The following is a 16,612-nucleotide window of genomic DNA, read 5'->3' on the forward strand; positions in this document are numbered from 1 at the left end:
CATCATCACCATCATCAGCCTGTCTACGCCCACTGCAGGGCAAAGGCCTCTCCCATGTTCCGCCAATCAACCCGGTCCTGTGCTTTCTGCTGCCACGTTATACCCTCAAACTTCTTAATCTCATCTACCCACCTAATTTTCTGTCTCCCCCTCACGCGTTTGCCATCACTTTCAATCCAGTCAGTTACCCTTAAAGGGGCCCTGCAACACTTTTTGAGCAGGGTCAAAAAGCGCTGCCAATCGGTAGTTGAGGCTCCCGAGAACACGCGAGCCAAATATTATACCGAAGCGAGCGGCCTGGAATTTACAATAAATTCTCAAAGTCAGCTGAAAATCGCTCCCTCTTCGCTCGACAAATGATGTATTAGTCCGCAATATATGACGCGATTGTCGGCAGTTCCACCATTGGCTGATGTTTTAATCACGATAACACCCTCATTATTACCTTAGTTGTTAATTTTGAGTTCAATAAGTAGATAATATGTATGTTTATATTGTGTTATGCCGTTAAAACACCGAACAAACATTATTATTAGCACTTCCGGTCTCACCGACAGCTCGTCTGCTCGTAGTTGCGTGGTTGCGTTTTCTTCACCATGTGCAGCGCCGAAATCGTGAATATTTCTGTGCTTTTGACCATCGCCGGTTGCCGTTGAGAGTGGCAGCCGTTCGAGTGTTGCCTCGTCAGCTGGAAACTGCATCGTCGGCACGTTCTCACGACCGACCGAGGCAGCGGTGCAGCATTTCTCCGATAACGATGCTAGCGCCGGCTAGCTTAGGATACCTGTGTTCGCTGTATGGCGAGAGTCCCGTTCGCTGTCCAGTATGTCATCGAGCCGTACCTCGGCGTATCCTCCCCGTAGTCTCAGGTTCCCAAAAACCGCGACACAGCAACCAAGCCGACTCGCATTTTCACGGTAGCTGCAGACAGCTGGGGGGTGGGTCCGCGCCGGCCCGATGCCCCACGATCCTTTCTTCTAGTCTGTAGTTCTTTGTTGTCAGCCCGCACTCGCTGTGCGCCCGCATTCGAAGAGCAAACAGCATCGAAGTACCGCCACTGGGAGAAGCGTGCACGCAGCTTTGCCGTGTTGAATACGATTCAAGCGCGAGCAGTGCGAAGAGGCGGTGTATCGGAGTGTGGCTCGAAACCCATCTCAGCTGTCATTCGTTCCAAACGCCCACGCGAGTTTGCGTCCATGGTTGGCAGAGCGATGAAAACACTACGGCAGTTCGAGGTGCACACCCAACATTGCCAAACCGACTCGCAGTTTTCAAGCACGCGCGATACACGGTGCCATAGGCTCCGCCGCTCGACGACGACCGCGCGAGCCGACCGGAAGTGGCGCCACAGACCACGTGGTTGCGCCGAGACGCCAGAGAGAAAAAAATGAAAAAAATGCCGCCGGCGCTGACGTCGCCTCCTCGCACCTCCGCCCTCCCTCCCTCCCTTCAAGCCGCGCGCAGCTTTCCGCGCGCTCGCTGCGTTGAGTTGAGGGAGAAAGCTGCGGAACGTGATCTCTATAATTGGGTAGCACCACTTAGACTTGACGGATTCGAAAAATTTTTGCGGCATATGACTCGTGAAGAGTCATACGTCAATAATGAGACTATTCCAATATAACTAAGAAAGGTGTTGCAGGGCCCCTTTAATGACCACCGGTTATCCTGCCGACGTGCTACGTGACCGGCCCATATCTATTTCTTCTTCTTGATTTCAACTATGATGTCCTTAACCTCCGTTTGTTCCCTGACCCACTCTGCTCTCTTCCTGTCTCTTAAGGTTACACCTATCATTCTTCTTTCCGTCGCTCGCTGCGTCGTCCGATAATCAGAGCTTCTTAATAAAACATCATGTTTTGTGCCTATTCTTCAGCCCTACCCCAAGCTCTTCTACATTGTATTCCGTTGGGATGCTGCAAAGAACATTTAATTACCACTCAGTGGTATTGAGGAGCACAGATGTTTGGCCTAGTTGGTTCTTTGCAGTAAATGACACCATAGCGCTGGAAAGACTGGACGTGAAAGGCGAAAGAACATCTACTGTCAACTGAGCTAAGTTTGGGGAAGCCAGGTACCTTTATATTGGCACGCGGTAAAACCTACTCATAATTATAGGCCGCAAACTGTAAATGCAAAGTTGATAGGAGAAGAAGGGATTAACTTCGTCAGTGTCCCGTCGATTGTTGAGAACGGAGGCGAACCTGCCTATCCCGAAAATGCTCGTTTTCTGGTGCAGTAGTCTTTAGGCGTATTGATGATGTCGTTGATGTGTATTTCTCTATATTCACGGCGTCACTGTCAGCACCTGGCTTTTTAAAATAAAATTCACCTTATAGTCCCCTGACGCCGTATTCAGTTTGACATTCCGTCTTTCCAGCGCTATGGCGTCGTTTATGCCATGGATGATTTCCTGTGGCAGGTCCTAAGCCAGAATGTTTTTTCGGGGGCGGGGGGGGGGGGCAATTGCTGAAACTCATGAATATTTGAGAAAAACGCCTATTGTTATTATGTCTGACCAGTGATAAGTTGATGGGCCTGGCCATTGGTATGGTTGGTTCTTCAAATAAAAAAAATTACAGTGCTAAAACACGTTCATCTTCCTGTTGAATAGCGAGTTTTAGTATAGCGGAGACTAGCAAATGCAATGATTTAGCGTTAGCGTTGCGTGCTCCTAACCGCGCATGAGCAGAACGCAAACGTAGTTCGAGCTCTTACGTACGAACGCTATTTCTGGAATATAGCGTTCAACGCTATTGAACGCAAGAGATCGCGCACGTAGGGCAAGATCGCGGTGCCTGTTGAAGCGAGAGCCGCCTACTTCAAATCTTTCTAGTTGTCGTCCTGCATTATTAAACTCATTCATTGCCAAATAATGTTCGTATTTGATTTAAATTTGAGTAATGGGGCTTCGCCAACCGTGTACCGCCAATAAAATAGCTACGTTTTGGAGATAGAAAGTGAATTTGCGGTCCAGAAGGCTTTACAAAATTTGTTTACAAGGTCCCCTCATGTTTTCTGTAGCCGCGCAGAGATGGCGACGCTGTCTGAAGTTGCCTCTTTCCAAGATACAGCCACAAGTCAAGCCGAGACATGTGAAGATTCGTTTCCATTCAAGTTTGTCGCGGCAGTGCATGAATCTGATGCGTGAGGCGTCCCAGAATAAAAAGGCCAGGTAATAGGGGACTTGAAGAATTCTCGAACGCGGCATGTCGACAGAAACCGATGTGTTTCTGGCCGTCAGAGCTCGTACTTCTGCGAACGCGACACAGAGGCGCAACAACGGTGACTTTGGATCAGCTCGCCTTAGTGGTGCTTTTGTGGATTGTACAGTGCATTTAGTGTTTTATGTCTAGATGGCGCCGTCTGTGCTTGCGTTAGCGTTAGCGCGCATGCCTTCCGCTGTACTAAAAGGCCACCATTTGGCGCAAAGCGCGTTCTATTTTAGCGTTAGCGTTGAGACGCATGCTAACGCTAACGTAAGCGTTTCCCGCAATACTAAAACTTGCTAATATTAGAAGAAAAGGACGACGATGGGACTAGCGCGTTTTGAGCGAGCGGCTTGTGTCTCGCGCTACACTGATTTTGGAGGGCCAAGAATGGAGGCGTTGAAAATGTGCTCGGGGCAATAAAGACGCCCGTTTGTCCGCTTCTCTATGACAAAGGTTCTTTCTTTCGCACTTCACGGTGCTGAAAAACCCTTAACTGTGTGACGCAAGCTAAACAACTACCAAATAATTTCCACAGAAACGAAGATGGATCGGATGAAGGGCAAACGAACGACCCAGCTATATTTCCACACGCGTCCCCGTAACGAGGCAAGCCAACTCATTGAATCGAGTCATTTTAGCAGCCCGGCTCTTCAAGTGCTACACGACAGACTGCAGAATTGCCACGACGGTCTACGGGTGCTCAACGAACAACTGGAGGGACACGTCACGGACGAGCAAACTCCCGACGACTAGCTGTCGGTCTCGGGGTATGAAGACAACGCGGCAGCAACGTTGTTCCCTCTCTTATCACATCGAAGAACTATAGCCTGAAACGACGCTGACCGAGGCCTCCGATGCTCAACTACGGTGCAACCCCGGTAGGACTTTGGGATATCGTTCCATCGGTATGCCGCAAGGCCGGTTGCCGGTTTTTCAAGGCTGCCGAAACTGAACTTGGTTCACTCCAACACAGCAGTGCTACAATACAGTCGTTCTGCGATGAGTTAAAGCATGTCGTCCATACAAACACCGGTCTCCCTTGAGGTTAGATCAGCGGCCAAAGCGATCGAGTGAATTCAAGTGACTGATGCTTCATATACAGGTGCCTGCCAACCGCTTCGGAAACACGAGGATTATCGAGCAGAAGTACTTGGAGAGCGTCAGAACTCTTGAGCCTGTAGGATGTTCCGCTGACGCGACCGCCATGAAGAATCTCGTAGGTATGGTGACCTAAACGTGAGAGGTGTCAAGGCTCTTGGACGATCGGAGCTTTCATACGCTGCCATGTTTGTCGAGAATCTGAGCAAGTTTATCTCCAATGGTATTGTGGCGGAACACTAAAAGCGACAGAGCTCACTGCAAAGGCGCAGCAAGACTCAGTCGTCACAGACGGAGCTCCAGCAGCTGTCAGATCATCTACGGCCTGAGGTAGAAGCACGTGGGAAAAGCGGACAAGAGTCCTGCTTTCGCGACACGCCTGAAGGAAGGCACGACAGGAGGCCCAGTGCGGCGCCTGCTCGCTCTGTCTCCTTTTTCGTTCGTGTTTTTCGCGCTGATTTATCCATACAAGACAACATAAGCGGTTATGTCCCTTCTGCTAACGCCAACCAAGGAAATGAAGTGGCACCGCAGTTCACAGAAAAAATTGTTTTTAAGCAGTCAGACAGTATAAACTCGATGGTCACGCTGAAAAAACCAACGGGTGACAATAGGCAGAATATTGTTAACATATCCCACACCATAATGTTATCAGAGAGTCATCCTCGACGACACCGCTGCGATGGTTTTCGATGCTTTGTCACCGGCACGTAGAACAGCGTCTCTGAACGAGTTATTAGAATGCACACCGAAGACCAACATGTTTAAAGGGGCACTAAAGAGCAAAACGATTTTTCTCGCATTAGTAAAGTAGTCTTCCACGATACCAAAAACACCACGCTTGCTGCGAGAAGGCACTTAATAAGCGACGAAACGCGCAAAAAGAAAATACAGGTGGCGGCGCCACCTTGGAATTCCCGCACCATTTGCCGTGATGTCACATATTTTTGACGGCGCCTGCTTGGGCCTACGCAGTTCCTAGTAGGTAAAATCGAAGTACATTGTCCTCTCAGGGGGCCAGAGACTTGACATGACGATTTTGTGGAAATTTCGTATATCCAGTGGCGCCAAAATACGTTAAATGCTCTTTGAAGTATTTTACGTCACCAATTACAAAGTTATGCGCGAATTTTAAAAATGATACTTTGAACTTGGTTTTCTCCTCTAATAATAAGCCTATGGTGGTGAAATAAACTACACAAGAATTCTCCAAGCACACTTTATCAATATAAACCAATTCATTGCTTCTCTTTAGTGTCCCTCTAAACTTTCAGGCTACACGAGATTGGGCTCACTGCGGATGTAAAAAAGGCGTTCTTGAAATCGACAGCCAAGAGCCTTATTGGGACGACTTACGACTGTTATGGTTCGACAACACGCCATGCCAAGCGAACCTACAATAAAAATTGTGGAATATCGATTGACACAAGTGTCATTTGGAACCACGGCAAGTCCATTCCAGCGACGATCACGTACCATTTCAAACACGTCGATTCTCCACTAAGATCAACAGCAATGCAACTTGCTGAGAACGTCTGCGTTGACTATCTCCGTCAGAGGAGTTAGTTCGTCAAACGAAGCCTTCCGCCTCTACGAAGAAGCGAATCTCGTCCTGAGCAGAGCTGGTAAGAAGCTGCAGGAATGGTCTACTAATGCGAATGAGCTCACATGATGCATGACTGATGTCTTGGACTCCGGTTCAGCGGCGCCTCTTACTTAGGTTTGCTATGGTATACAACGCCTGGCTAGCTGATTCTAAACGTGGAATCCCTGGCGGAGCTTATTGATGAAAGGAAAGACATAAAGAGATGTGTCCTTCAGACGACCGGACGGTTGTTCGACCTATTAGGTTGGCTACGAACGTTAGGATGAAAGTACTCTTTCTAAGATTCCGAGAGCATGGTACAGGCTGGGAAGAAGTCATGCCTGAGCCACTTAGAAACGTGTGGGAAACTTGGTCCAAGGGACTGAAAGGATCTCAGCCATTCTCACTTCCCAGGTGTGAGCTCAAGTTATTACTTGACATGCTTACACGATCACAGATTCATGTATTCGCTTGAAGACGGGTGCGTTAAAGTGGACGTTGAGCTTCTCTTTTCGAAGTGTACAGTGGCTGCAAACAAACGAATCACGTTACCACGTTTGGAACTGGTAGCCGCTCTTCTGGCTTCTAGAGTCCTAAATTTCTTACAGGAAGCTGTAAAATCAAGGCACTGACAAATGGAAGGGCACATGTGGATGGACTCAACTGTAACGCTTTGTTGGATACGAATCTGAGCAACCAGGTGGAAGCAATGTGTTTCTAACACAGTCAACGAGATAGGTCAAGCAACAGATCCAGACCAGTGGCATCACTGTCCGGAACACAAAACCCAGCCGATCTGCTGACGCGGGCCCTTACACTTACATACTTTCGAAATAGCCAGCTCTGGTGTAAAGGACAGGACTGGATTCGACGTCCGGCAGATAGTTGCGCAAGACTGCCTTTAAACCGAGATTCTGGAGCTGTAGACGAACAAGTTGCGTGCGAGTGAAAGAAAAGCGTCCCAGTGCTATTGAGCGTCACAATAAAACCACTTTTCAATGTCGACAGATTTAGTGCTTGGTTGCGAACCACAAGAGTCACCTCATGGGTAAAGCGCTTCGTGGAACTGTCGATCGCCAAGTCTCATAGGGAAGTAGCACTTACAGCCAGTGTATCGAAACGTAAGGGAAAGAAAAAAAAACGAAAAACCAAAATAAAATATTTTTGACCAGAATAAAAACATAATGAAAACCTTATCTATCATTTTGTTCCTGAGTGAAAGCCCAAATTTTTTTATCGTTTGTGTATTCACGAGGAAACTTCGAAATCTGGAACAACCGAGGACATGCAGCGAGAGCAATTGTGCATATCTCAGGGTACACTATTAGCGTGTACCTCAGGCAGGAATTCCAAAGCAAAGATATGTTGAAATTGTGCGAAAAGAAAAAACGGGGGCAGCCTGAGTAGTTATTATTAAGGCAAGTGGACTGTTGCGCGCCTGTGACATAGGCCAGCGTGGAGAGGGCATTGTCGGCGCTGAAGTTTGTAACAGCGAAAGCTGCTATGAGATGACAACAGCGAATTTTGGCGCCATAATTGTCCGCCGCCGCCGGTGTCCGTAACCGCCATCACGTCGAATAAGAAAAATGAAATCAGAAACACATTTCTAGAATAGGATGGCATTTTAACACGCATCCTCTGCGTGGCAGTGGAGTATTCCACCAAAGTGTGACGCTGGTGCTTGAAGTCCTTCGCAAAAATACACTATACAAGGGACATGTCGGGCAAGGAATGGTGTTAACATATGTATTATAGCTTGGCAGTAGAGTAACATAATGACCTGGCGTGACACAATGTGAATTGCGCAACGAGTTGGTCGTTTATTGTTTAATCCTTCCAAACCGTTACAAAGGGCTCAGCCATATTTCTTCCTCGTCTTCAGCCACAGCACAAAGTGCACATATTGCCTTACAGATGTGCAGCGGCTACCACGGTTCTCCGAAGAATGACGAAAAACGGCATAGTGAGTGCTTCGCTACTTCACAAACAATACGATGATTTAAAGACGACAAAATCTGGGCCACGGGGCGATGCGGCGTCTTTGAAAACAGCGCCCCCTTTTTCGGAAATCTCGTTATGCGTCGCGCACGGCGCTGCGCCTCCGGTTTGTTTACATTGCGGCAATCTGTCTCGCTGCACACGCGTACGTGCTTTCTCTCTCTCTCTCTCTCCCATTTTCCGGTGATTGTGTGTGCTATTCGCGCCCTTTTGATGTTATGGGAGTTGACTTTGCAGGGCGAGTAATCGTGACACATGGCACTGGTCACATGTGCAGTAGTCAGAGTAATTCATCTTGAGTGTGTTGTTAGACTAACCGCAAACTCTTTCTTCATGGCATTCAAAAGGTTTTGTGCAAGACGGGGAATGCCGCGAATAATGCACTCGGACAACGCTACCACATTTAGGAACACTGCACGTGAATTAGCTTCCATGCACCAGTTGTTGAGGAAGGACGAACTCAGCCAGTGTCGCTCCACCCACAACCTATCGTGGAAATTTACTGCAGAGAGAGCGCCTTGGTGGAGTGGCTTTTGGGAGCGGTTAGTTCGCATTGTGAAATTGTGTCTTGGCAAGTAATTCTGAAAGGCGTCTGCTGACTCACAGCAACAGGGCACTTTGTGGACCTGGAGCTGTTGTAAATTACAGACCACTATCTTTATTTTATGTTCCAGCGCAAGAAAATACGAGGACGAAAAGAAAGGCACTAGGACACAGCACTTTTAACAACAGGTTGTTAGTATCGCTGTGTCCTCGCGCCTTCCTTTTCGACCTCGTGTTTCCTTGCGCTGATACATAAGATACGCAGTACCAACCAGCCCACCAGTCGGTTTTATTGATGAATATTTTTAATTTTCTGTTCCTCTAGAGAGGGGAAATTCTGACCGCCTCTCATTTTTTGTTAGGCAGCCATCTCCTGTCAAAACCTAAAGCTTCCGACGAACGGGGAGAACCATAGGGTTTCATACAATACCCTATAGAGGAAACTGGGGCTGCGATCGTTCAACCACCATGGGAATGATGGGAAGTACAGGCTTCGGATTGGATAGCGTTAGCTAGCGAACTGTCTACGGATCTTTTTCTACAGTTTCAGTTTCGTTCTTAGCGAGGCCTGGGTAGTGGGGTGCGTTTCAAAGCACTCAAGCAGCGCCTTTGTTGTTCAAAGACGCTGAAGACCGCTAGATTTCTTGGTTTCCTGCGACACTGCAGCCTTTCAGGTTGTATTTGACAGTTTTAGCAAAGCGTCGTGCACTCACCGCTGCGCACAGATATAGCGTTCCATGTCAGTGCAGCAAACTGCATCGAGTTCACGTTTGTTTGATAAGCGCGTCTTACCAAAACACGTTCAAATCAGCTTCAAAACGACGGCGAAGCTAAGTAGACGCACCGTCGCGCTCCTCTGACTTCACTTCACAACAAAAGGAGAGAAGCGTTGGAGGCAAACCACTCACTCAATACAGTACTGTTATTTCTATAAATAGATAATGCGTACTTTCGAGGGAAAAACAAACGTGTTTGTTTTAAGTGTTGTAAAGAAAATAATTCATTATATTGTGATGCCAAATCTGGAACGCAAATGCAGAGCAATGCATACCCTGGTGGTCAAATTTTTCCACGTTTCAGTTCTATCTCACGGTCGCGCAAACTTTTTGCAATAAGTTTTACGTGCAAAAGAATGAAGCAAGTTTTAATTAGAAATAACTTCATATCGCTTTGTTTTACATTCGGCAAACAAGCGTCGCGAATCTCAAGAACGTAATCCATCCGAAGCAAATCCGAAGCCTGTACTTCCCATCATTCCCATGATGGTTGAAGCGCCGCTCAAGGAGTCCGCGTAGACACTAGCGCCAGATTGCACTCTAGGTATTATTGTAAGAAACTCTATGGGGAGAACGAATACTCAGGTGCTCAGTTTGTGGGTCCACAGGTAACTAATAATGAAACAACTGTGTAAGCGATGGCTTCGTGAAATCTCGTCACGCTCCAAAGCTTTCAGTCGAGGAAAGCATCACAAATGAACAGCATAAAGAAAGGGGACGTGGTGATTACTTACAAGGACAGTCCTCTCAGGCTGTTCTGGAAAACTGGTGTAGTAAATGAATGCATTCAAAGAAAAGACGGCATAGTTCGTGCGTGTAAAGTTAAAATACCAATAGCTCGCAGCTGTTCAGCCCTGTGCAAAAACTGTGCCCTTTAGAACTCGCCACCTCAGGCTCCGGAGTGTGTTAATTACTAGACGAAGAGGAGGACGATGGGACTAGCGCTTTTTCAGCGAGCAGCTCGTGTCTCGCGCTAGACTGATTTGGAACGACCAATAGTGGACGCGTTGCTAATGTACTTCGGGCAATAAAGTCGCCCCTTTTTCCACTTTTCTTCGACTAAGCTTCCTTTCTCCTACACCTACATTAGGAGCTAAAACAGCTACTTGCACCTCAATTAGGATTTCGTAATTTTTTCAGTCATAAATTTGCTAGATCTAGCTAAAAAGGGCTAAATTTTCAACAATGTTCGAGCGCCTACTTGTTTCGGGCACTCGGCCTCCCTTTTAAAAGTACACGGTAGCGCCCGCGTGGCTCCCTGCACCTAGGGAGGGAGCATTACGAATGTGCAACGAGAAACTACCTCCTCTGGTGCCCTCTATGCTACCTCAGCATGGCTGTTTCACCGTTGCGGCCCCTCGCGCTCTTCATCAGCGGCCAGCGTTCCAGGGGAACATCTGCATGCCTAATTTTCCCTCTTATTTCACTGTTCTAGACGTACTCATATTGGCTGAGATGATTTCACAACCGTAACTGTACGGACACAGAGGCGTCAGAGACTCAAGTTATCGATCATTCATGCATGAGCTATTGTTCTATTCGGCAAGGAAGCAGCAGAAGCCAACGGCACAGAAGCTTTGGGAGGCTCGCAAAGAATCCTTTACTCTAAATGGAAGCAATTCGACAACATCGCCGAAGCATTGTCAAGCCATATCTGTATTGCTATAGATCCGTAGTCGTTACATCACCATCCATCTCGCAGGTATTACGGTCATTACGGACAGAACGCCAGCATTCCAATTTAGTGATTGAAGGAAGATTGAGATTAACACCTGTTTCAATTGAGCGTCATGTAACGACTAAAGAGTACTCAGCCTGTGTGAACTATTCCTGTTCATAATGTGTAGCCAGAAGAACGCACATAGATAATTTATTTATTTATGCTTCTATTTCAACTACATCTGCATGTGAGCTCAATTTACAGCGGGGAGACTAGGTACTTGTGTACTGCACTTGTCACCAATTTGCGTATTATACAACTCTTGACAGATATCGTGAGACCTTTTTGATAGCTCGTGAACTTTTTGTATTTTGTCCTTAGTATGGCTGGTCCCTCCCAAAGCCGAGCGGCGAGATACACGAAGTTTTGAGAAATCCCATTTATCATGGTTGGACACTGCGCGTGTTCTTTTACGCAGTGGAGAAGTGAGTACATTTTCGAGTTATATTTCACTCCTTCTTTACGGAAACCTAAATGAACCACACAGGCTAGTTGATGTGTGTCCTCTTTTTTCATATTAAACAAAAACACTCATGTGGTGCCCGCTTTAACTTACGTAGATACAGAAAGCAGCTAGCATGCCGTGCACTAATACTGATACTCATGATGTTCATGAAAGTCAAACAGAAAGCATGGCGGCGCCAATCATGTAGCTTAAACGCCTGTTGTATACAGTTGAACGCAACGGAAACATTTTCTGTGGTGTAATACTTGCTGCTGTATATTGTGGTAAAAAAATTATGTGTTTCCCACGTGGAGCAGAGTAATGCTTACCGATGTGTTCACTTGTGCGCACGTGTTGCCGTGCTTGTATTTTCATATATTGAAATTTAAATGTTCACTCTCGTTCTAACTGATTTATTGTGCACTGTGTTCGGCAAGCTCATCAAAACAAAACAAAACACCAGTATGCGTATCTATTTGTACTCCGATATTGCAGGGCTGCCCAACTACATGGCGAAGATGGCCATGACGGGCCGTGCTCGCAACGAACCCGTTGTTCTGCGATGTACGCAGACGGAAGTTGGCCATAAGCAATCACTAGCCGCAACCTCCTAACATGCGGAAAAATTCCCCAACATACTTTTCCCACACCTGGCTGACCAGATTAATAGGATTTACGAACGCAAATTACCGATAACATTGAAACCACTATTAAGACTGTCTCAAATTCCGAGATTGGGCCAGAGAAATCCACAAGAACAAGTCAGGTCGCAGTAAGAGCATTTTGGAGCCACATGGCATCAATGAGCAGGGAGCCTCACAATGAACAAGATATTGCAGATGGCAAATCGCAAGTGTACTAGGGCTTAATTTACATCCTACAGGTAACAGCCGATTTGTTTTAAAAAATCCACAGCATATCCACGGGGTGAATGATGATGAGTGGCGCGAAGCACTCATACGGCAGGATCTTGGCGGCGGCGTCGCGCAGCTTCACGCCCAGTACATCATCAACGACGAGAGATCGGGCCGGTTTATACTAAAGGGTCAATGAGAGTCATGGCGACTTGCAGCTCACTTTAATTTTACATGTACGCTGTGAATTTTTATTGTTTAATCACGCACAGGAGAAATCTCACCAGACACTACCTTGGAGGTAAACAATAGCTGTTAATGGGGAATGAGAGACAGAAGTCGGCTTTTAGCTAACACTTACAATTCTACTTCTACTAACGTTTCCTACTGGAACATGCCAATGGCTGCTAATGGGCGATGAGAGACAGAAGAAGTCGGCTTTTAGTTAACGCGCACGCTGCGAATTTTTTATTGTTCAACAACGCACAGGAGAAATCTTCCACCGGCACCACCTTGGAGGTCAAGATCTGGTACTAGCGTTAAGACTGGTTATGCACTACGATGGGAACGAACGGGTGCCGCTTTAAGGAGCTGCGCCCCTAAAAGAACGGCCAGGGAGTTCCCTGGTGAGCATCAGTATGAAGAAAAACTCAGTCGAAGGAGAGCAAGTCCTCTAATATTCCAACTGAAATAAGGCAAAAGAAATAATTCTAAAGCATAGGGCCACGTGCAGAGATGGTCTTCCCATGAGTCTCATTTACGAACTAGGTCATAACAGTAAAGGAGCACTCTTGAGAGCGGCGTAAACAGCTCAAAGGACAAGCTTACCGCTGTGCCACAGCGGCAGGAGCATATTCCTCTAGCTACCACAAGCAAGTGATATTTGACAGACACTAAAAAAAGTTCCACCACCTCCCCGAAAGGAATCGTGAGGAAATGCGAATGCATTTCTTGCACCGAAAGCACACGGCGTGGTAATTTTAATGGCGTAAAGCTGGACACATCGACTAGCTCAAGTGTCTGTCTCTCTTTTGGGCACCGCATTCAACGAACGCTTCCTACGTGCGTTCGTATTCACCTCAGGGATGTTGACACCGCCTTTAATGCAGCACAAACGCGTTTAGAACGCGCTGTTTTCAGGCTGTGCCAAGGCAGCACAAACGCCGCAAACGCGTTTCAAACGCACTGCATTGAGGCGGTGGCGCAGGGAGGTGAGAGAGCGAACGGCGAGAGAAGGAGCGGCGAAGCACTGCACGTACCCTCTCCTACACTCTCTCCACAAACGCGGGAGCTCCGCCGAGCTCCCGCGATGCGAGCGCCCTCACACGCCAGAGCGCGCTCTTCCTCTCCACTCACTCTCCGCAACTCCGCCCGCACCACCTGCTCCGGTTGCTAGGGGCGAGGATAAGCGCGCGCGCCCACAGCTGTTGCTATGGGAAAGAGAGTGAGAGCGGAGAGGCGCGCGGACAGCGACCGACGCCTGACATAGCCCGACTAAGAAATCATTCGCATTTAAAACATTCCGTAGCAAAGGCAGTTTTGTGTTCAACGAGCAGTGCAGCAGACGGCAGCTGCAAAGGCAAGCGACGAAACATTCGCTGTACCTACAAGCTCGCACCTCGGGCACGGGGCAAGAAACATTAACATTTAGGAGGCGCAACTCCGCTACTTGAGGCGACCAGATAACGTCACACTGCCGGAGAGCCACTCCATGCCGGCTGTGTCTGGCGGCAGGCAAGGAAATTACCGCCGTTTCGGCATGGCCTCCGAGATTAGCCGGCGGCGCGCCGCCGGCTAATCTCGGAGGCCATGGTTTCGGCTTCCGAGCGAACCTGCGAGGCGCGTTGCTCCCACTCCGCCGCAGTCACGGAGCATGAACGCGGAGCGCGTTCGGCTGCCTTCGTTTCTTGCTCCACCTTTTCCCTGCAAGACTTGCGCCCGCTTTTGCAGGGTTGAACAAAATGCCTGCGTCCCTTGTTAGGCTAGCAAAAGCTGAGGAAGAGCATACTGTGCGTAGCAGCGTTATTACAGTCCTCTAGCAGACGCTGACCTGTGCTGTCACCACGGGCTGTTGCTGAGAAGGCAATCCACAAAAAAATAGCGTGCTCGCTGAAGCAAACGCTGCTGTCGTCTGCTGACGAACGCTGCTAAAGACAACACGCGATTTTTGCTTGACGCCGCAAGGCGCCGCCAATTGAAGGGCCTCCATCGGCGCACGGTATTTTTGTATTTTTAGTTACGTCATCTGGGCACCCGTCGATGCCCGTTCTAACGGGAGTTTCACCTCCCAAACATTTCTTCCTCCTTGACCTCAGCCAAACTAAACAAGAAACAGCAGGTTGCCTGAAGACAACTACAGACACACACGTACCCGAATCCGGTGATCATTCACCTTTGCTACCGAGACATTTACACGTCCGACGCGTGTAAAGCGTGCGGAGCCAGAGCGACGCTGCAGCACATGCTGTGGAAGTGTACCGGTAGCGAGCAGCAGACTCCTACGAACTCGGTATGCATGGCAGCCTCGAACCGCGAGGCGCCATGGGAGGAAGCTCTGCTCAGACACGACCTTGCTGATAACTGTGGGCCGTCCGGCACGCCCAGAATGCCGCCCGGTTCCAAGGACTCGAGGCCGTCACCTAGGCCGGGGTGCTTTTAGCCCCACACCGCTCAATGACGCCGGACGTGTTCAATAAAGTTTTTACTCACTCACTCCTTGACCTCGGGTAACGCCGATGTGCCGTAGAGCAATTTTATTAGACGTCAGTGGTTGCGGCAGCCCGTCGCCTGCCGACGCCGGCACTGCCGGCGGACATGCTCAATCGTGTGCGCGCGTTTGTCCTGAGAGTGTTCTTCGTACGAGCTAGGTTCCAGGCACCGACGGCGAGTCTTTCGTTTCTGCTATCGAAGCTCACTCCGTGTCACGGCGGCGTGCTTCGCGCTGACCCAAAAGAAAAAAAAAAACTCGGCAGTTGACGCACATTGTGCGCATCAATTTCATCCGAAGGAGTCAGCGAGTAGGAGCCTATGCAGCATTTTTGTTTTGTGCCAAGCATTACGAGGTGTATCGACGTCATTGCGTTGAGTGAGTAGCTGCGTCCATATCTTGGAATTACCAGGCACGTCGAATACACTGGCGTGCAAACGGCAGCTCCTGGTTCGCCTTAACGTTGCCACTCAGGTTGCAACACAGACGCCATTTTGGTCGCAACAAAATGCACGTTACGGTGCAACTAGCTTGGTAGTGTTAGGTAGTGGCTGTCGTAGTATTCGAGCAACTCTCGACAAAGCTTGCCGAGTCGCAGGAGTACATATATAAAGCTTATCACATTGTATTCAAAGCGAATATTCAGCACAGCAAAAACAATTGGCGTCAGGGTTGCCAGGTTTGGCTACTTGGCGCCAATTTGGCTACTTTTGAGGCCGGTGGCGGCAGAAAAAGAATGTTGGCTAATTGACTACTTCTTGGCTACTTTTATGTCCCCTCGACTGGCGCCACATAGGACTATTTGGCGACGCCGTAGCCGCTGTGGTTAAAATAAGTAGGCCGCTAAATAGGCTTATTGTTTTAATGGTGTCACAAAATATCCTATACATAGAAAGGAAAATTTTGCAACTGATTAAATGCAATGGCCGAGGTGTGTTACATGCTCTCAAGATTGAATTTGACGCTTGCAGTATTCGAGAGCACATGTTTTCAGATGCGTGGAAGCAATTGATGGAAAACTGTTGCATGATATCTGAATATTCAGAACGCCTATTGCTTAATGAGAGATTGAACCGAATTTGGAAGTGAACAGGACAAAAGGAAGCGCTCCATACTGCGCATCGGGGGCTCTCTGCATACAACGACATTACAAATCGGGATGTCCGACAAACTCTTCGTGTCGTTCGTTGGAATTAGATATGGATTGCCCCTCAGAAATTCTAACTTCTCGGATTTCATGATCACGGAATAAGTGATTGTGCCAACAACGCGTCGACTATCTCGACATTTCGCCGCGTGCTGCGCAGCCGCGGTGCGCGTGGCCCGCTTGCGCTGTTTGAAATCGATAGCCCACGCCATGCCCCGGGGACTGGTTGCGTGCCTGCCTCCGAAGGATAGACGCGAAGCTCGGCAGCAAAGTCCAGGAGCCGGGGAAGCAGCTATTGGCAAATGCGAGTGACAGCGTCCATCCAGATAATAGTATCCCATTTAGGACTGAATTGACAGTGACTGTGATTTTTAGCACACTCATGCTATAGTGAATTTCACTGTCACCAAAACGTTGTTTTTCAGAAAACTCACGCAAGTGCTTTTCAGAAAATGCACGCAAAACACGTGAACAGAACGCCACTTTTGCAACAGCAGAAGACACTTCAATATGCGTCGGAATGTATCATT

This window comes from Rhipicephalus sanguineus, chromosome 5 (genome assembly GCF_013339695.2).
Source record: "Rhipicephalus sanguineus isolate Rsan-2018 chromosome 5, BIME_Rsan_1.4, whole genome shotgun sequence".
Lineage (NCBI taxonomy): Eukaryota > Metazoa > Arthropoda > Arachnida > Ixodida > Ixodidae > Rhipicephalus > Rhipicephalus sanguineus.